This window comes from Chiloscyllium punctatum, chromosome 6 (assembly GCF_047496795.1).
Source record: "Chiloscyllium punctatum isolate Juve2018m chromosome 6, sChiPun1.3, whole genome shotgun sequence".
Taxonomy (NCBI): domain Eukaryota; kingdom Metazoa; phylum Chordata; class Chondrichthyes; order Orectolobiformes; family Hemiscylliidae; genus Chiloscyllium; species Chiloscyllium punctatum.
Window position 1 is genome coordinate 37,003,640 of NC_092744.1, and position 21,395 is coordinate 37,025,034.

Sequence of the window (21,395 nt, forward strand, 5' to 3'; positions counted from 1 at the left end):
CCATTTCCCTCTGACTAATGTACCCAACACTACGGGCAATTTAGCATGGCCAATTCACCTGACCTGCACCCGGAGGAAACCCACGCAGACACAGGGAGAATGTGCAAACTCCACACAGACAGTTGCCCGAGGGTGGAATCGAACCTGGGACACTGGTGCTGTGAGGCAACAGGGCTAACCACTGAGCCACCGTGCCACCCCTGCCACCATGCTGCCCTGTGGGCTGAACTAAATTCATCCCCGAGATACAGTTTGAATGCTATATATTTTGAATTGAAATACTGGAGGCCTGAGCTCTTCAGACCAAGTGATGTGTTTTTTCATCTGTAACTTAAACAAAATGAAAAAACTCTTGCTGCCTTTTGTTTAAACTTAAAAGTAATCATTTTAGAGTCCTTGGTGAGTGTTCATTTAGATTAGATTACATTACAGTGTGGAAACAGGCCCTTCAGCCCAACAAGTCCACACCGACCCGCCGAAGCACAACCCACCCATACATTTACCCCTTACCTAACACTACAGGCAATTTAGCATGGCCAATTCACCTTACCTGCACATCTTTGGACTGTGGGAGGAAACCGGAGCACCCGGAGGAAACCCACGCAGACACAGGGAGAACGTGCAAACTCCACACAGTCAGTCGCCTGAGGCGGGAATTGAACCCGGGTCTCTGGCGCTGTGCGGCAGCAGTGCTAACCACTGTGCCACCGTGCTGCCCACTTAGTGTAAATCTTATTTTATAAGTTACAGTCCTTCAACTTCAATGAAGATTTGATAGCCTCCCTCTTGAAAATTACTTTTATTTGAGATGACAATGGTCCCCAACTTTTGAGTTTTTGATATATTGTTTCTTAAATGATTCTTGAATGCTTGACCACCACAACTCTTGTCAGTTCATTCCACATACCAATGAATATTTGAATATTTTGCATTAAATTTCTGAATCCAAATAATTTGTAAATGATAAATGTTAATGGTTCCAACACAAACTCCTGGAGTACACCACCCAGTGAATTCCTCTTAAAAAGAAAATCTCGCTATCAATGAATGTCTTATCCATTCCTACATTTTATCTGAAGTTATAGTAGGAATGAGTTTAGCTTTTGGCTTGTCTTAGTTGTCTCAGAAAAGATATCTATTGAGCAAAAGTAGCATTTAGTGAATGCAAAAAAATTTATTGGAAGGAAACTGACTGTAGCTCTGTCAGCCTGATCAAGATGTCTTGGTAGTATTGTGCTGCCACTGGGGTTTTAGTTTTGTAAGGATACTCATAGGATAAAAGGAAAAGTCTATTTTCTAGCATTTGTAATAAAAGCTTTCCAGCCACTTTGTCACCATTTTCTAGGAAAATGGTGTAAATTATTTCATGCCTTTCCTTGTCTAATAAACATTTTCTTTGTAAAAATATACCTGCAGATTGTTGTGGATTTGTTCAGTAATGATCACCATGGTTAAAAAATAACAATTTTGAGGTATGTCAAACAAATTTTCAATCAACCACTTTCCATGTCAAACATTAACATATTCTAGGATCATAACAGTAGTCAATTACTTATACATGATTGAAGGGAAATGGCTCTGTATTTGTCATAGTCTGTTTATTTGTCATGTTTTAAAGTGGATACCATTTAACTTCTTTTCAAATTCCTAGTGTCTTCCCAGTTTCTGATCATTCATTAATTATCCTCAATGCCTCACAAAACTCCTCCTGAGTATCTCCGGGATACATACTATGTATCTCTTGAGATATACTTGTTTTAAATAATTTTAGCCTGCCTGACACTCCTGACATAACACATGGGAGTCACAGGGATAGGTTTCTATTTTCACATCTTGGAATGAAAGCTAAGTGGTTCTTTAGCCAGTGAAATCCAGCATCTATTCCATTAAGTCTATGTAAATGACCTCTATTTGAGTCTTTTACCTTTTGTTCTTATTTGTGAAACCTAGGAGAAAATAAGATACCGTCAATGTTTTCAATTTTCTTCACTTTTCTATACTTCATGTTAATTAGGACCAATGTCTTTTTGAATGTAGAGACCAGCATTGGATACAATATCACAGAATCACAGAAGTGCCAGAGTACAGAATTAAGTCATTTGGCCCATTGTGCTTGTACCATCTCCTTAAATGAGCATCATTACCTAGTGTTAATCTCCTGCTTTACCCTATACTCTTGTACATTATTTTTATCCAGATCATCACCCAATGTCCTCTTGAATGCCTCAATAGAACCTGCCTCCACTTCCAGATAGTACATACCATATCCTAAAAACTTGCTGAGTGAAAAAGATTTCCCTCACCTCACATTTATTTATTTTGCAGAACATATTAAGCCTATGCCATCATGTTGTTTGTTTCTTCTTACATATGTCTTCAACCTATCCTCATTACTGAAGTTTCTCATCCCTGGAACCATTCTTGTAAACTGCTTCTACACCCTCTCCAAATGTATTCACATCCTTCCTATAATGTGACACCCAGAATTGTACACAATACTTGAATTAAGGTTGAATAAATATCTTACATAACTTCAAAATCACCTTTTACTGTCTGCTCAACTGCTCATTCCATTTGCTCTGCCACCTTCGTGATCTGTGCACATATACAGCCAGTTTCCTCTGCCCCTGCTATGCGAATGAGTTACAGAATAGGTCATAACACTCAGTGATGCAGTGTCACATGATCTTGCTCTCTTTTGCAACCTCGTGACAAGCTGAAGCCATTGTAATGTACATTCATAGATATGTTTCTTAAATAACATTAACTTTACCCTTATTTCAGCAGAATGTGTAAATATTCTTTCACACAACAGCAGGGATAAGAATATAAGTAAGGCAAGAGGCTGGTAAACCATCACACAGATAAATAGGTACCTAAGGGAAAAGGAATATAAACAATACAAATGAAACTTGCTGGAAGTACCCAGCAACATCTTTTAGTGTTTCAGGTTGAAGAGCTTTCATTAGGACTTCAAATGACCTGAAACATGAAAGGAAGTTACGGGAGTTGGGGGGGCGCAAGAGGTGTTCTGCTCGCTAGGTTATGTGATATAGTTTGGTCCTTTGACTTTGTATGACCATAGGTCACATAAAATCGGCTTTATAGCATGATGCAATTGCCATAGTTCTGGGCCAGAAGGTCCAGATTCAAGTTGGACACACTGCAGGTGTGTCAGAACATGTACAAGCAGGTTGATCAAAAATCTATTTTGGCTTGCATGAAATTGCCCATGAGAAAACGGCAGAATTGTTTGATAATTGGGTTATCATGGGGTTATCAGCTATGGCTGGAATATGTCATTTCTACATGTGAGATAAATAGGGGTCTCAACAACCATGTCATTTGACATTTCAGTTTAGAATGATGTGGACCCTGAGGGACATATGGTAAAAACATTTAGCAACAAGGGAAGAAGGACAGGACAAAAAGCTGAAGGCCTTGATGATCACACCATAGATTATAACATTAAGCAATAACTTTGGCTCAATTGGGCCTGTTGATTTTCTGCCAGGGGCGTAAATTGAAATGACCCACATCTCGTTTAAAAACCAATACATTGCATTAGACTAAGAAATGTTCTGGATTTCTCTAGCTAATTCTGATTTTACTCTTACTATTCGGCATAGAAATTTGCTCAACATTTTTTTCATTTCTGTGTTGGTGTTATGGGAACAAAAAATATATGCTTGGCTTTCTAAAGTTAATACACCATCTCACACATTTAACAATTTAGCACTTTTTCCCTTCTCAAGCTTGTGTTGTGTCCTTTGAGCAGTGAAATCTTGTGTATTGCTCTAACAATCAAGGGAATGTCTGCTGACACCAGCAATCTGGTTATAATTCCAATTGTGCATGCTTGCCTCATTTTTTTTATATGCATGTGCATACGTATGCACAATACTTTCTCATTAATTGTTTCTCATTTTTAAGGGTTAGGCTTTATTTCACTTTAATTCAAAAATTTGACTCCTACTGCGCATGCACCTGGACATCAGAGAACGCAATCAATAATTAATATTCTGAAGGAGATAACACTAAGGATTTAACCTCTTGTTAGTTAAAGGCAAAGTACGATAGTAGCTACATTACTTCAATAATTGCACACAGGTCTTGATTAATGATTCAAAAGCATGAGTTAAAATCATACCATGGCAGCTCAAGAGTTTATATTCAATGAATTAAATAAATCTGGAATAAAAATCACACATCAGTGAAGATGACCAGCTATTTGTTTGTTGTAAAAGCCCATTTGCTTCAGGTAGAAAATTTGCAATTTGGCCTATATGTGACTCAAGAGCCATACTAGTGGTTGACCCAAACTATTCTATGAAATGGTTTAGTAATCTACTTGGGTAACTGCTTTGAAAAGCCTCAGCTTGTGGATACCCCTACATCATCTGGATTACAGGAATTTAAGTCAGCTGTTCACTAGTGATAGCTACATGTCAGGAATGAATAAATGAATAGGAAGAAAACATATTTCTGCTCTAACAAGAGTTGGAGGAATTGGGGTGGGCGGACCATAAATATTGGCACAGATCAGTTAGGCCAAATGGAAAGGTTCTGTCCTGTAAATTCAACAAATAAATTATGCCAAAAGTTTAACTGGGAGAGAGATGAATATCGAAAATAAAAAGACCTGAGCAAAAGGCTGCTGGTAGACTATCCAAAACTGGAAGAGGTGAACAAGTGACCAATACAATATCAGTAGATTGCATTGGAAGCTTAAAAACTAAGCCTACATCTTTAGGAATGTAAAATGAATCAAGGTACAAAGCTCTGAACCCACCACAGTGTAGATGATATTTAAGTGAGATCATGTCATCTGCCCTTACTTTACCATTGCAAAACTTACAATGACCCTTAGTCATCTAAACCATTACTCTGCAATGTTAGGGGCATCCGAAAAAAAAACTTTATTTTACTAGCTTGATGCAGTTGAAGTTAACTCATGTCCTGCTTTTGAGTAAACAAAATCTATTACTCTTAGGAAAGTCATCTTTTCCCACAAAATATAATATTTTTGGATTATTTAAACCACAAAAGAAGCTGGCAGGTGAATTTGTTGCAGTAACCCCAGCAGCACTGAGCAGTGAATGCTATTATTGCTTTGATACAACTTGAATTTAAATAATGCCTTTCAGGATTTCAACATATCCTAAGCACTTCACAGGCTTATAAATCCATTTTGTAAAGAAATTTGTTATATCTCTTTGTATTCATTGTAGACCTGAAAAGGAAGTAAAGCAGGCACATTTGTTCCATGCAACACTTAACCTAACTTTAAATTAAATGGTTATAAAAAGGCAATTTTCTTTCTTTTTTTAACTTGTGTACAAAAACATTCACCTGTAACATAATTTGCATCACTGGAGCAGACTGTGCTGAGACAGATTACATAACGTACATGCTGAAAATCGTGTATTACCAAATAATTAAAATATCTCACTGATGAAATGTTTACAATTCATAAATGGGTAACTGACAATCAATCATCCTTGTAAACTCTCTGGTAATTAGTAATTGTCTGGTCTAATTATGTCTCAGAAACCCGAGCAGAAGCACTCGGGTTTCTGAGAAACGACTGATGGTTCATTCTATAAACGTACTGTTTCTCAGCTTGATGGAGTTTGTAGCATGAGCCATGCAATCTGGGCTCCTTCTGCAGTTTTAGTGTTCTTCATTCAAATCTTCAAGGAATATAGTTGCAGTTAATAGAACAAAAACACTTGCAGCACCACAATCAAGAACATCCTCTATGGAGTGCTGAAGTCAGTCATTTATAGGAATCCGTCTATCATATTTAATAGTTACTTATTCACTTTGTATTATTTTAAATTAATGTTTGAGTATTCAGTTCAGTTTGAGTATTCAGCAATAAAATAATGGCCCATCTGCAATCAAGTCTATTTTCCCATTTTTGTCCATTTCCCTCTATGCCCTTACCCAACAAAAATCCGGTTTCCTCATCTTAAATGTGCCAACGTTCAGATTTTTGGAGAAAAACTTCCAAATTTATACTGTTTTTGTGAAAAAATATTTTCTTATTTTGCTCATGTATAGCCTAGATCTCATTTTAAACTTACATTTGCCTGCTCCTGCTTCCATCACAAGGGAAAATAGTTTCTCTGCACCTTGTTATTTAATACACTTTTAACTTGATAAGCACATCAGTCAGAATCACCCCGTATTATCAATGCTTTTATCTGCATGTTTTGTTTTTAAATCTATGTTTCATAATAAAATTCTACATTATATTAATCACACATATTAATATGACTTAACAGTTTATTCTAACAAATTTGTACAAGATAAATGAGACAAGTTTTTAAAATAAAACAGTGGCACAGTGGTTAGCACTGTTGCCTCACAGCGCCAGAGACCCGGGTTCAATTCCTGTCTCAGGTGACTGACTGTGTGGAGTTTGCACATTCTCTCCATGTCTGCATGGGTTTCCTCTGGGTGCTCCGGTTTCCTCCCACAGTCCAAAAATGTGCAGGTCAGGTGGATTGGCCATGCTAAATTGCCTATAGTGTTAGGTGAAGGGGTAAAATGTAGGGGAATGGGTTTGGGTGGGTTGCGCTTCGGTGGGTCGGTGGGGACTTGTTGGGCCAAAGGGCCTGTTTCCACACTGTAAGTAATCTAATCTAATCACTAGGATCAAACACTGCTGCTAATTGTACGTACAATCAGGTTATACACATAACCCATAATCAATAGTAGATTGGTACAGCTTGAGCCTTTGCAGCAGGTGAGTGCAATAGCAGAGATGGAGTTAGTGAGTGGTATCAGAGAGAAAATGTTGGCAATTACCCTGGCACAGTGGAAAAAGAAATTGACCATCTCCCTCTATTGCTGTGCATTTCTCTAGGCTACTGGGTCTGCACTGCTGGTCCTGGTGGATGAGGTTATTCCCCTGTGCACCACCTCGTCCAGCAAGACTTCCAGATCCCTGTCACAAAGCGGGCTGCCAACTTTCCTTTGGTTACTATGTTCTGGGAAAATGTCAAGAACCAAGCAGGGCAGGTCCAGACACTCAGTGCTTGGCCGAGTGCACAGTGGCCTTTTAAAGATGTTCCAGCACTGGGGATGCCAATTCAATTCTGTGATATCCTGGCAATGGCAAGTTTTGGGAATGGTACATGATAAAATGGAACTAGAATCTGATGAGAAAGATGTCATGGGGTGGAGTCAGTAGCTAATGAGGTGAGTATGGTAACACTTGAGAAGGCTTATTGTGAAAAACCCTCCAAACACTTGTGCAACTGGCCTTTATTCAGAAAATGTAAAATACAGCCCATTATTTTAAAATGTTGTTCATTGCTTGATTTAGGATTTTGTTTGTGTTATAATATTGTGGATTGTCTCAGCCACAATGGTGCAATTTGTCACAGCTGTTGAAATGTGAGCAGAGTTTTCAGAGCATTAGATGTGCATTAGCCCAAAGCCACCTCAATGAGATGGAAGCTTTTAATTAAAAAAGGACATTTTAGCTTTGTACTTACAGAGTATTGACCAAGAGGAAAAAGACTTAAGGAAGAGATATGAGCTCCACTGTCCTCTTCACTTATTCAGTGGCATAATATTCCGATGCAATCAGATGCTCTTCACAATCTCTGCTGTTTGTGTCTACTGTTCTTTTTCTGCAAATGATATGGAGCTGCTGGTGTTGGACTGGGGTGAGCAAAGTTAAAAATCACACAACACCAAGTTATAACCCAACAGGTTTATTTGGAAGTATTAGTTTTCAGAGCACTGCTCCTTCATCAGATAACTCCACAATCAACCTGATGAAGGTTCAGCACTCCAAAAGCTAGTGCTTCCAAATAAACCTATTGGACTATAACCTGGTGTTGTATGATTTTTAACTTTGTACACTCTATTAACAGTCTTATAAATTTTGAAAATCTAGTCTTCTTTGTTTCAGTTGACATAGTCCCAATATCACAATTCTTTCTGTATGTAAGTAGTTTCCTCTCCCTGCTGTTATCATGGCATTTCCACATTATAAATCCATTGGCTTTCATATTTTTCTATACTGAAGTGCCTAAACAGTGTCTGATTGCTTATGAATGATAACCCAATCAGAGAATTCAACATTAAAATTAAAATATAACGTCAACAGGAATGTTGTCTTATAATTGAAGCTTTCATTTGCAAATATTGGGATGAAACAGCACTAATGTCAAAAGAGTTCAATGTTAGAGACTTTTAATTGCAACAAATTATGACAATGGGTTAAGAACCTGTTTAGTTGTTTGTTGATTCTATCATTAAATGCCAGAGTCTCCCTTGCGGTATTTGCTTTCTGCAGCTTTTTTTCTTGTGTGCAGTGTGATGCAGTGTACAGGAAAACATGCTGGTATTTCATTTTTGCTGCTTGAGTTGCTGTGACAATTTAGTGCACTAATGAACTTTTTATTTACATCCCCACTTTAGAAACCTTTAGAGCAACTGCACTTAGAATGGCAGTACATTTCTGGTCACCATAGAGCAAACATATTGCAAAAGGATATAATTGAGGGCAACCAGAATTATTGAGGCAATATCATAAATACAATATGTTTTAATTTGTAAAGAGTTTTAGAGATGATATGATTTTTGTTTTTAAACTTCTAAATTGGCTGAGTAATGTAGCTGCTCCACCTCGTCCAGAACAATAGGAGCAGAGGACGTGGCTTGTGTTTGAATTAAGGTAAATTCAGACCTAATTCATGGTAACACCATTTCAGTGAATGAGTGGTTAATCTATTGAATATGATCCCAGCAGAGATGATAGGAGAAGAAAATGTTGATTCATTGAAATGCAACATATATTTTGTTCAGAAAATAATATTCAGGGATATGAATAACTTGAGATTTGGCATATCTAACTGTAATGTGCTTGAAAGGAACAGGTGACTTTGGACTGAAGGTTTCTAATTCTTTCTACAACTGGGTTTCTTTACTCATATTTGTTTCTGTTGCAAACTGATTACTAGAGATTGGTTACAATGATTAGTAAACAACTCCATTATTGTTATATCATGTGACTAACAGGATGCTAAAAGGTAAATTATTGGATCTTGGTCCTTTTTTGTCTAACAATTCATATGTTTCTAGATTAGGAGTTCTGATATTCTGGTTGGATAACATGTTTGATACAGGTATATCTTAATATTGACTTGATGAAAGCTTGAAAACGTTCTTTTAAATTTGTTTTTAATGATAAAATGTCTGATCATTTTGTTACCACAATCTTTTCCATTTCTGGTAATGTATCATCATAGTCTTTCAGTTAAAAACAAAATATATCTCAGCACGTACAACACAGTAGTACATCATTCAGCCCTACTGGTCAGTGCCGGTGTTTATGTTTCACATAAGCCAATGTTAACAACTCATCCACTTTGAATTCCAGAATTATAAGTGAAATGGAATGAACCTAGTCATGCGCTAACTGAATTGTATACAATGACCAAGTGCTCAAATTTTGGACTATTTATCAGTTTACCAGTAAACAGAGACACTCCAAATGTCTGAGGTATTTCTGCAGTTTTCCTATTGCGACTTTGGCTAATGGCCGGTAGGACACTGGGAATGTAAGCTGGTCTCTGGATAAAGCAGGTGTTGTAATGAAATACCCAGAAATAAACTCTAGCCAGAGTTGATAACCTCATCTGAATCTCAAATTATTTGGTTTGATATTTATACTTTTTTTCTAATAATATCCTCACATGCTGTACTTCATTGATTTTCTAGTTGAATCAGGTTTCTCTGTGCACAGCGAATTTATTAAGACAGGATTTTGGTTTGGAGAGGGATAACCATTACCTGTGTTGACAGCAGTAGAACTTGTTCTTAACTAGCATTTTAAATTATGGCCTATTTTTAGATAGAAATCTTATAATGACAATAGAGAGTTAAACCTTTCAGCCACACATAATTCAATATGAGCCAAATTGCCTTGTGGATTGTATACCTGTAGCTGCTGTTTCTTTCTAGATAACAAAGAGTTTGTGTTGGACTTTCAAAATAATTGGCCACGGAATTGTGACTCAGTATCTTTATCATTTTTATTCAACTTTTATTTTTATCTCCACCTATGCCTTTCTTTTCCTCAAAGGCCACTAGAAAAGCTAAGCCAGACACAGAGAGCTCCATGAAGGCCATAACTATAATCAATATACTTGTGTAGCATCCCATCATGCCAAAGGCCACAAATGCTTCACAAAATGATTTACATTTTAATGATTCATTACAGAAGGAAGCAAAGTTCCTCCAAGCAGGAGAATCAAGTTTTAGTTCACCTTAGCTGAATATGTTGTTACTTTGTGGAGCTTCCAAACAAGTGAGTTTGTATAGAAATCTTAAGGTTGTTAGAATGAGGAAACTATAGGACATCTGAATTGTGAAAGGTTCATATGAGTAGTTTCAAAATGAATCATGAAATTGTTCCTGCAGTGCATCAAAGAAACTGGGAAGAGTCATAGAGTCAAACGACATGGACCAGTTAAGTAATGCTTCAAAATTGAGATAGTCTGTAAAAGGTTAGCGTTGGGGAACAGTTGAAATCTTTCTAACTGTCATATATATAGCTTTAAGTGCTTGTCTGTTTGTGTTTGTGTTTCTTCTTTGGTGTAGTAAACATATATTCTGTTGTTAAGGAATATATGCACACTTGTACAAATATGTTCAGTGATGAACCATAATAGCTACCAAGTGGAAAAACTGAACATATGATCTATTAGCCAAGAGTTATTCTGGGATCTGACTTGTCTAATATTACCATCATCTGAGTCAAACCAGTATCCAAAGTGTTTAATTACTCCAGTTTGTGGAGGAAATAGTATTCATCCTGGCCTTTCATTTTATTATTGGGGAGACAGTGTCTGTGTGGTAGACTAGTAATCTGGAGGCTCAGGTCCTGGGGACATAGATTCAAATCCCATCATGGCAGTGGGTGGAATTTAATTTCAATTCATAAATCTGGAACTTAAAGCCTATCTCAGTAATAGTGACCATGGAATTATCATCCATAAGATGACCATAAGACATAGAAGCAGAAGTAGGCCATTCAGCCCATCAAGTTTGGTATTCCATTCAATGAAATCATGACTGATTTAATAATCCCCAACTCCACTTTCCTGTCTTATCCTTTACTAATTAAAAATCTATCTCAGCCTTGAATACATTTTACAACCCAACCTCATAAGCCCTTTGCAGTTAATAATTTTACAGATTAAAATCCTCCAAGATTAGAGTTTTCTCCCTATTTCTGTCCTAAATGGGCACCCCTTACTCTAAGATTATGTCAGAAGTCACATGACACCAGGGTAGAGTTCAACAGATTTATTTGAAATCACAAGCTTTCCGAATGCTGCTGCTTCATCAGGTGAAGTCACAAAGTTTGTGATTTCAAATAAACTGGTGGACTCTAAGCTGGTGTCATGTGACTTCTGGCCTTATTCAGCCCAGTCCAACACTGGCACCTCCACATCATGTCTGATATTGCATGCATGGTCCTAGACTCTCCGAAAAGAGGAAACAACCTTTCTACACCTACCTTGTCAAGCCTCCTAATAATCCAATATGTTTCAATCAGGTCTGCTTTCAATCTTCTAAACTCCAATGAGTATAAGCCTGACCTACTCAACCTCTCCTCATTAAAAAAATCCCTTCATACCTAGGATCAATCTCATGAAAATTCTTTGGACTGATACCAATGCCAGAATTTATTTCCTTAGATAAGGGGACCAAAAACGTTCACTCCGTTTCAGCGGTGATCTGACGAGCCCTTTATATATTTTTAGCAAGATTTCACTTTTTTTTAATACTCATATTCTCTTTGAAATAAAGGCCAACATTCCATTTGTTTTTCCTATCACCTACTGAGCATGTATGCTAGCTTTTTGTGATTAATACACAAAGATCTCCACATCCCTCTGTGCTACAGCTTTCTGTAGTCTTCAAAGTTTGGGAGTTTTCCCAGTTGAAATAATATTCAGCTCCTCTATTTTTCCTGTCAAAGTGCATATAACATAACCTCACATTTTTCCACACTAAATTCCATAAATCAAGTTTTGCTCATACACTCAACCTGTCTATATCCCTCCGTAGATTCTTTGTACCAACCTTAGTACCTGGCTCCCTAGCGTTTCTGTGTAATTCACTAATCTGGCCATAGTACATTTATATCCTTCATCAAAGTTACTAATATATATTATAAAAATTATGGCCCCAGGTCTGATCCCTGTAACATTCCAGTAGTTACAGATTGCTGTCCCAAGAATGCCTTGTTTATCTCAATGCTCTGTGCTCTATTGGTTAGCCAATCCTCTATGCATGCAAACATACGACCTCCAGCACAATGGGTTTTTACCTTATGTATTGTACTTTGCTAAATGGCTTTTGTTATTAGTTTTATTGGTTATCCTTTTATCTGTACTGTTTATTACCTCCTCAAAAAACTCTAAGACATTTGTTAGGCATGATTGTCCCTTGATGAAGCCATGTAATGCAATTTGATTATGTGATGTATTTCTAATTGCTTTATTACATATTTTGTAATGAGCTGTAACATTTTTACAATGACAAATGTTAAACTAATTGACCTATATTTGCCAGTATCTTGTCTCCCTCCCTTTATAAATAAGTGTGTTTGTTTTCCAGAATATTAGAGCTCTTGCAAGGTGATAACTGGCGTATCCATTAGCTCTGTAGCTACTTTCTTTAAAATTCTATGAAGCAACCCATTAGGACTGGGGCGGTTTATTGGTGTTTAGCCCTATTAATTTCCCTAGAACCTTTCTTCTATAGTTATTGTAGTTACTGCCTCCCCACACCCCCAACACTTTACCTTCTAGATTATTTAGTATTCTTAGAACGCTATTAGTGTCCTCTACTATAAAGACCGATGCAAAATATTTATTCAACTCCCCTGCCAGTTTCCTGATTCTCTATTTTTAGTTCTACAGTATCATTTAATACGGAGCTTTGACCTTTTCTTAATATAGTAAAAAAAGCTCTTGCTGTCTTTTTTTTTTAATATGTTACTTGCTATTTTGCCCTTAGTTTATTTTCTCTTTTTTTTGGTAGTTTTCTTGTTGGCATTTACAATTTTCCCAGTCCTCTGGTTTACAACTACTCTTTGCCACATTTTAGTTTTTTTCTTTCAATTTGATACTATCCTTAACTTCCTTGGTTAACCATGGTCAGTTTATTCCCCTTTGAAGAATCATTCTTCCTCACTGCAATTATATCTTTGCTCTTAGCCACGAATATATTCTTAAATGTTTGTCATTGTTCCTTAACCATCTATTCTGTTAAACATGATTGTTGTGAAAACCTATCTGGTTCACTAATGAGGTTTATGGAAGAATCTGTCATTGTTACCTGTAGTCTGGCCTATACATGACTCTAGACCCACAATAATATTGCTAATTCTTAACTGCCCTCTTCAATGGTCCAGCTCACTATTCAGTTCAAATGTGAATAGGGTTGGACAACAAATGTGAACCATTCCAGGAATACCCATGAAAGATTAAATAAATAAAATTATAAGATTAGCTTCAAGTTGCTCAATTTTATCACAAAATATATTTTATAAAATATACTGCAATTGATAAGAATTTTAAGAGTTCTTAGAGTAACCAAAATAGTTTAAAAATGGAACTTATTTTGTGTAAGTTGATTTCTTAGTTGCATTCAGAATTGTTCATATTTTAGTCATTGTATTATAAATCGCATAGCAGCAGTTGCTGCACGCAAGCTGTTACAAACGATACGGTTATTATAATGAGTTGAAGTGACAGGCAATGCAGTTTGTGCAGATGTGTTTTTAAGTCTTGATGCTTGTTAACGTTTGCTGAGATACACTAGGCTGACTGTATTGTGTCGGCAGAGCCAGCAGCACCCTGGCTGTGTAGCCCACAGTCTTGCTGGCTCCACATTCTGTACGCTTCACTTTCCCCAACCTCTCAGGACTGGCGTCATCCAACCATTCACAAATCTCTGAGTTTGCCATGTGCACTGACCCTCTACTGACCCTGAGTCATGATACAAACTACAGGATTGTAATTAATCCTTAATTACCCACAATACCTCAGCCAGCTGGGTCCAATACTATATCTATCAAAAAAGCCTTTAGACAGTAGAACCACCAACGGTCCATTCCAAGCCACATAATCATCTATGTGCTCAATGGCTCTCTGTGTGCCACCCCCTACATCCAAAAAAATGCAGGCCCTCCCAAACCACCAGCACGACATAAACACCTGGCAGCTTAAAGAGATACACTCTTAAAGTCTGACGAACAAAGCAATATGCACTTTGCTGTTTGATCTGTATCCTCCCAAAGCCAGCTGCAGGCTAAAGGAAAGATGTGTTGATGCTTTTCATGTCAGAATCTAAAAACATTTTACAATAATGTACTAAATCCATAAATTGCACTGTAAAATCACTGTACAAAATCTTGCCACTTAAGGAAGCTATGATGAAAGCGGACAGAAAACTAAATTCCTTTTTGAAATGGTAACTGTTTCCCATAAAAATTGCATGCTAAATACTGCAAAGAAAATGACTTAGCAGATTAATGCTTTTTGGATATCAGTTTTCGGACAATGCCTCTGTGTGTCCCACCATCCTGGCCACAGGGGCTAGGGTAGCTAGGAAACTGCATAGTTGGGGGAAAAGTTGTATGTTGGAAATGATAAATAGATGTACAATGTCACCGATTATACATCATTTCTGTTTTTCATAACTGCATGTATCATTTACTGAAAAGAGAATTTAACCTGAGGCATTCAGTGATTCATTGAAATAAAGAAGTTGTTTGATTCATGGTAAAGTTAATATTTGGCATGGATGTGTGGAAAAATAGCATGCAAAAAGGTCCATTTACATACAACAATTGGAGATTGACACTTCCATTATTGCTTGACTTTCAGTAAGTTTCCTGATTTTAGCCTAGTTTGTAAATGGTTTCTATGAATACTGGGTAATTAGGTAAAATATTGCAATTGTAAAAATGGACAAGAATAGATCATAGAGACATAGCTTGTGACTAAAATACAGGACAAATATTGAGTAAAACCAAGGCTATCCCTTACCATTTCAAGCCTTAGCTTTCTATTCTATATGTTCTATTTTCATTTCAAATGCTTACATTTTTAATGTCATTTCTTTTTTGCAATGTATTGTGTGCTACAAGGCAAGGCAATGGAAAGAAAAAATTGCAAATGCTGCTTTTGTTGTAACTTCCAATAAAAAATTCTGTTGCATTCTCTATTGTTGAAAAATGTAAATATTGGGCAGAACTTCCAGCAGCATCAATTATAATAAACTATATATTTCATCTATACTGTCATAAAACAAGCCATTAGGCTAGATGAGCAAATGTTTGGTCAAAGTATTATTTTCTATGAAGCATTTTAAAGGAAACAAGGGGAAGAGACTGCAATGTTTAGAGGGAGCATTTCCAGCTTTACAACCTAACAACTGAAAGCATGGTCACTCAACAGTGGAAAAGGAAGCAGAGGATGCACAATGGCCAGAATTGAAGAAACAGAATTCTTGGAAGGTGGTCAGGCTGGAATAAATTATGATGATGAAGTTATGAAAAAGGCCAGAGAGAAATTTAAATATGAGGATGAGAATGTATAACTGGTGTCTTGATGACCAGTTGCTAAGATGGGTCAGTGAGTATAGGGTTATCATGGAATTGTACTGGGTGCAGGTTCAACTACAAGCAGCAGAAGTTTGGTCTAGGTTATGTTTGTGCAGGTTGGAAGATGGGCATGCTGCCAGGAAATCACTGGACTGCTTGAGTCTGGAGTTAGTAAAATAATCAATAAAGGTTTTAATACAAATGGTCTGGGGCAGTTGTAGTAAGAGATGCTATCACAGAGTTGGAACTGAGTAGTCTTTGTGATGGTGGATATATAGGATTGAAAGCTCAGCTCAAGGTAAAATACAGCAGCAAGATAAAGCCTGAAACAAAGGGTAGGGAATTTAATGGAATTAATGGCTAAGGAGGAGGTGATCTAATGTACTATAGTTGTAAGTCACATGAAATGCTATTAGTGAATTGGATTCAAATTGTTTCTATGTCATAGCAGATTAAAAAAAAACCTAGTCAGAGAGATTCCAGTAGAGTTGTGGGAGAAATGGAATCACATTTGCAAGACAACATCATATTAAAGGACTTTAGCAAGGAACACAAAGTTGGAGATTGGCTGGATTTTGATGACAGATGTGAAAGGATGGGAGAGGAGGAGGCAGGAAAGGGAACTGTGAACAATGTGATAAATTAGGGCAGAAAGGAGAGCTGTGTGGTCAGCAACTTGATGAGAATATGGTTGACTGAGAAGGTGGTGTGTGTCGTACACAATCTGAGCTCAGAGAGAGCCCCAGGGAAAGTAAGAGAGAAACTGGAGAAATATTCAAGTTCTGGGCATTTGGGGATTATCACTGGAACTTTCACGGTCAGTGGAGTGTAAAATGGGTGATATTAAGTTGACCTCCCAATGTACAATCAGCTCACATTTCTTTACAGAGAGTTTGAGAGAAAGCAAAATCAGGCAAGGTGTGTAATCAACAGCTGAACCAGTATCGTTCATTTTCCATCCAAACTGATGTTGAACATTCTAGTGATATTTCTGAAATACCTTTGGCTCTGTACTCTCCTATTTTTTATACTGTGAGATAGTAATTAACTTGGTAAACAATGCTTTTCTGCTGTTTCCCATTCATGACTTTGCATACTCATCTGTGAAAATATGGCTTAAACACTAAGTTAAGGCAAATGTTAAAAGAATTAAGAAGCTTTGTAACTAAATTTAGAACTGGAGAGGACAGTGATAAATTTAAACTCATATCATGAAAGATCTCCATTGAAGCTAGCTATTTAAAAAAAATAATTGGGACTTGTAACTTTCCAGGTAAACAATAAATAAGCCTACAATTGTAGCTCCAAATGCTTAAAATATTCATCACCAGCGCCAAATGTACAGACTGCCCAAACCACAGACGACACAAGTAAATGCAACATCAGTTGTAAACTTGGATATAGACAAAACGAGTGTGGAAATAGTTTTAAGAATTGAACTCTGGAACCTTTATTTCCAGGAGTATTTAGATTCTGTTTATACTGTACCATGAAAAGAAATGGTTTAAAAATAATACAAAAGAGGCATATCATATCAGACAAGTTCATTCAGCAAATCTACTTCTTTCTCCTTTTTATTGGCTCTCCTTGGGCTATGCATCATTTCCTGCAAGAGAATAAATAAGTAGGCAGAACACAGGCCCTGCTTTAAGTCTTTCACTGAAGTTGTGTGGGAACAATTAGGAGGGGGAGGACCTTCAGAAATTCAGATAGAGAAATTTCTCTTTTAGACATGATCAGGAGTAGGGTTATGAAGCATTTACAGGCATAAATTTGCTGCACACCTCCATTACTAACCAATTAAAAAATCGAAAAGATTTCTGATGTGACAAAATGGTAGCATTAATACGTTCATGGAAATAAGGCTCTCAGGTAAATGTTCATTCAAATGGAAAATGTTTGTCAGTAGCAGTTTATATTGGGGATTTAGTTGAAAGGGTTCATTGGTTATGAACAATTCAAACATCCAGTAGCTGGTCACACTGGAAAGAAAGACATAGCTTATATTTTACTCTGAAGTACTAACTGGAATATATATCTGAATAGAAATTTCATCATATAACATCCCTCACCTTTTAATTGCTTGAGTGAATAACACCATAACGTTATTCACACTGTCTTAGGTGATGCAACAACCTAAAATTTAACAATGAGATATCATTAATTTTATGTGGAAAACTACATTAGCTTGTTAGTCAAATGCATTCCTGTTAGCTCAAGGAAAAGCAAAAAAGTAATATGAGCAAAACACAAATCTTTACCTCAAAAATGTATCAATTGTACTTTAAGGAAAGCATTCCGTTTTTGTCCCCTTCACATCTACAATATGCCTCAATATATTTCTGCCTTCAACATATCAGAGTTAGCTAATCAGTTCTGAAACAATAATAGAACAGCAACTTTCCCTCTTACATATAGCTTTCTATAATCCCATCATCATTTTCCATTCATTGTACCTTCTGACCTTCACTGCTCTGATGATGAATGATCAGTGCTTAGGAGGCTTCAATTTTATCCTGTCATGGACTCAATGAATTTTGGGTACAAAATTGAACACCTTCCAGCTCACCTCTTTGGGCTGAAGTTCACCTCTCACTCAACCGACCCTTTCACATGACCAATGCCAAAATTCCATTTGTCTTCCTTATTACCTACTGTACTTGTACACTAGTTTTCTGTGATTCATGCATGTGGACACTTGGACGCCTCTTTGTATTATTCCCTTGTGGTACATGGGCACCACTGGTTGCAATAGCATTTATTGCCCCTCCTGAGCTGCCATTGAGAAAGTGGTGGTGAGCTGCTTACTTGAACAGCTGCCATCTACTATAGTTAGACCCAAAATACCTTTAAGGAGGGAATTTTGACCAAATGAACTGAAGGAATGGTGAAATATTTCCAAATCAAGATGGTGAGTGGTTCAGAGGGAAATTTGCAGATGGTTGTGCTCCCCTGGTATCTGCTGCCCTTGCCCTTCTAAATGGAAAAGTTTGTGGGTTTGGAAGGTACTGTTTGAAGAGACTTGGTGAATTTCTGCAGTGGATATTTGTGGGTGTGGTGCCAATCAAGCGGACTGCTTTGTCTTGCATGTTGTCAGCATTTTGAGTGTTGTTAGAGCTGTATTGCTCCATGCAAGTGGGGAATATTCCATCGTTCTCCTGACTTGCACCTTGTAGAAAGTGGATAGATTTTGCGGAGTCAGGAGGTGAGCCACTCACTGCAGGATTCCTGGCACCTGATCTGCTCTTGTAGCCATTGTATTTATATGGCTTGTCTATTTCAGTTTCTGGGAGAAAGTGAGGACTGCAGATGCTGGAGATCAGAGCTGAAAATGTGTTGCTGGAAAAGCGTAGCAGGTCAGGCAGTATCCAAGGAGCAGGAGAATCGACGTTTCGGGCTTGAGCCTGAAGAAGGGCTCATGCCAGAAACGTTGATTCTCCTGCTCCTTGGATGCTGCCTGACCTACTGTGCTTTTCCAGCAACACATTTTCAGCTCTATTTCAGTTTCTGGTCAATGGTAATCCCAGGATGTTGACAGTGGAGATTTCAGTGATAGAGTTTTACAGCATGAAAACAGACCTTTCAGTCCAACTCATCCATGCCAACCAGATATTCTAAGTTAATCTAGAGCCATTTGCCTCTAAATCCTTCCTATTCATATACCCATCCACATGCCTTTTAAGTGCTGTAATTGTACCAGCCTCCGACATTTCTTCTGGCAGTTTATTCCATACTCACACCACCCTCTGTGTGAAAAAAGTTGCCCCCCATGTCCCTTTTAAATCTTTTTCCACTCACCTTAAACCTATGCCCTCTAGTTTTGGCCATCCCTACCCTGGGAGAAAGTCCTTGTCTATTCACCCTATCCATGCTCCTCATGATTTTATAAACTTCTTAGAAGGTCACACCTTTCTCCTGATTCCCATTGACCTTAATTTTGCTGATGCCATACTCTGTCAAATGCAAGCTTGATATTGACAGCTATCTCTCTCACCTCACCTCTGGAATTCAGCTCTTTTGTCCATGTTTGTACCAAGGCTGTTATGAGGTCAGGAGTTGAGTGGTCCTGGCAAAACCCAAACTGAGCAAGTTATTGCTGAGCAGGTTCTACTTGAAAGTACTGTGGATGACACCTTCCATCATTCAACTGATGATTGAGAATAGACTGATCGGGCTGTAATTGACTGTTTTAGATTTGTTCTGCTTTTTGGGTACAGAACATTGCCTGGTGTATTTTTTACATTGTTGGGTAGAAGTCAGTGTCGTAGCTGTACTGGAACAGGTTGGCAAAGGGGGCAGCTGGTTCTGGAGCACATGTCTTGAATGTTATCAGGGCACAATGTTGTCAGGGCTCAAAGCTTTAGTAGTGAGTATTTAGTGCCTTCAAGTATTTCTTAGTATCATGTAAAGTGAATTGAATTGGTTGGAGATTGGCATCTATGATGCAGGGAACTTCTGGAGGAGACTGAGGCAGATCATCCTCTCCGCATTTCTAGCTGAGGATTTCTGTGAATGCTTCAGCCTTATGTTTTGTACTGATGTGCTGGGCTCTTCCATCATTGAGGATTGGGTTATTTGTGGACCCTCCTTCTCCAATGATTTGTTGCACTGTCCAACACCAGTCATGACTGGATGTGGCAGTACTGCTGAGCTTAGATTTGATCCATTGATTGTGGAAGCACTCGGCTCTGTCTAACATTTACTGCTTATGTTATTTTAGTATACGATAGTCCTGTGTTTTGTAGCTTTGCCATGTTGACACCCCTTTTTTGTGGGTGTTCGTGATGCTGTTCCTGGCATGCCCTTCTGCACATTTCATTGAACCAGGGCTGATCCCCTGGCTTGATGATAATGGTTAAGTGCAGGATACTCTGGCCATGAGGTTGCAGATTGTGTAGGAGTATGATTCTGTTGCTGATGACACACAGTGTCTCATGGATGCCCAGTCTTGAGTTGCTGGATCTGTTTGAAGTACCATTTAGCATGGTGATAGTGGCACACCACAATATAGAAAGAATTCTCAATGTGACGATGGGATTTCATCTCCATAAGGATCAAGCAGTGGTCACTCTCCCTGATACTCTCATGGACAAATACATCTGGAGCTGGCAGTTTGGTAAGGATGGCATCACATTTGATATTCCCAGTTGTTAGTTCCCTCACCACCTATTGTACTCTCAATCTAGTAGTTATGTCCTTTAGGACCTGACCAGCTCAATCAGGAGTGCTGCTACTGAGTCATTATTGGTGGTGGACAACGAAATTTCCCAACAAAAGTACATTTTGTGCCCTTGTCATCCTCAGTGCTTCCTCCAAATGATGGTCAACATGGAGGAGGACTGAATCACCCGTCAAGGAAGGACAGCAGATGATAATCAGCAGGAGGTTTCCTTGCTCATATTTGATCATGATGCATAAAACTTCATGGTGAGTAGTGTCAAGTGTTGAGGATTCCTCGGGCAACTCATTTCTGACTGTGTTCCTAACTCTGCTGGGCTTGAACTGCTGGTGGGGCAGGACATATCCAGGGATGGTGGTGGTGGTGGTGTTTGGTTCATTGTCTCTAAAGTGTCCAGATAGATTATACTGGATGAAAAGTCAACCTGACTGGTTCTGGGATAAAAACACAAAATTTAACAATACAAACTGTAACAAAATATTGAATGAATAACGAGCAGGGTTCATATTTTCTTCTCTTATTTCAATGTATCCCAGTCCTCTTCACTCCCAACACAATCCACCTTAT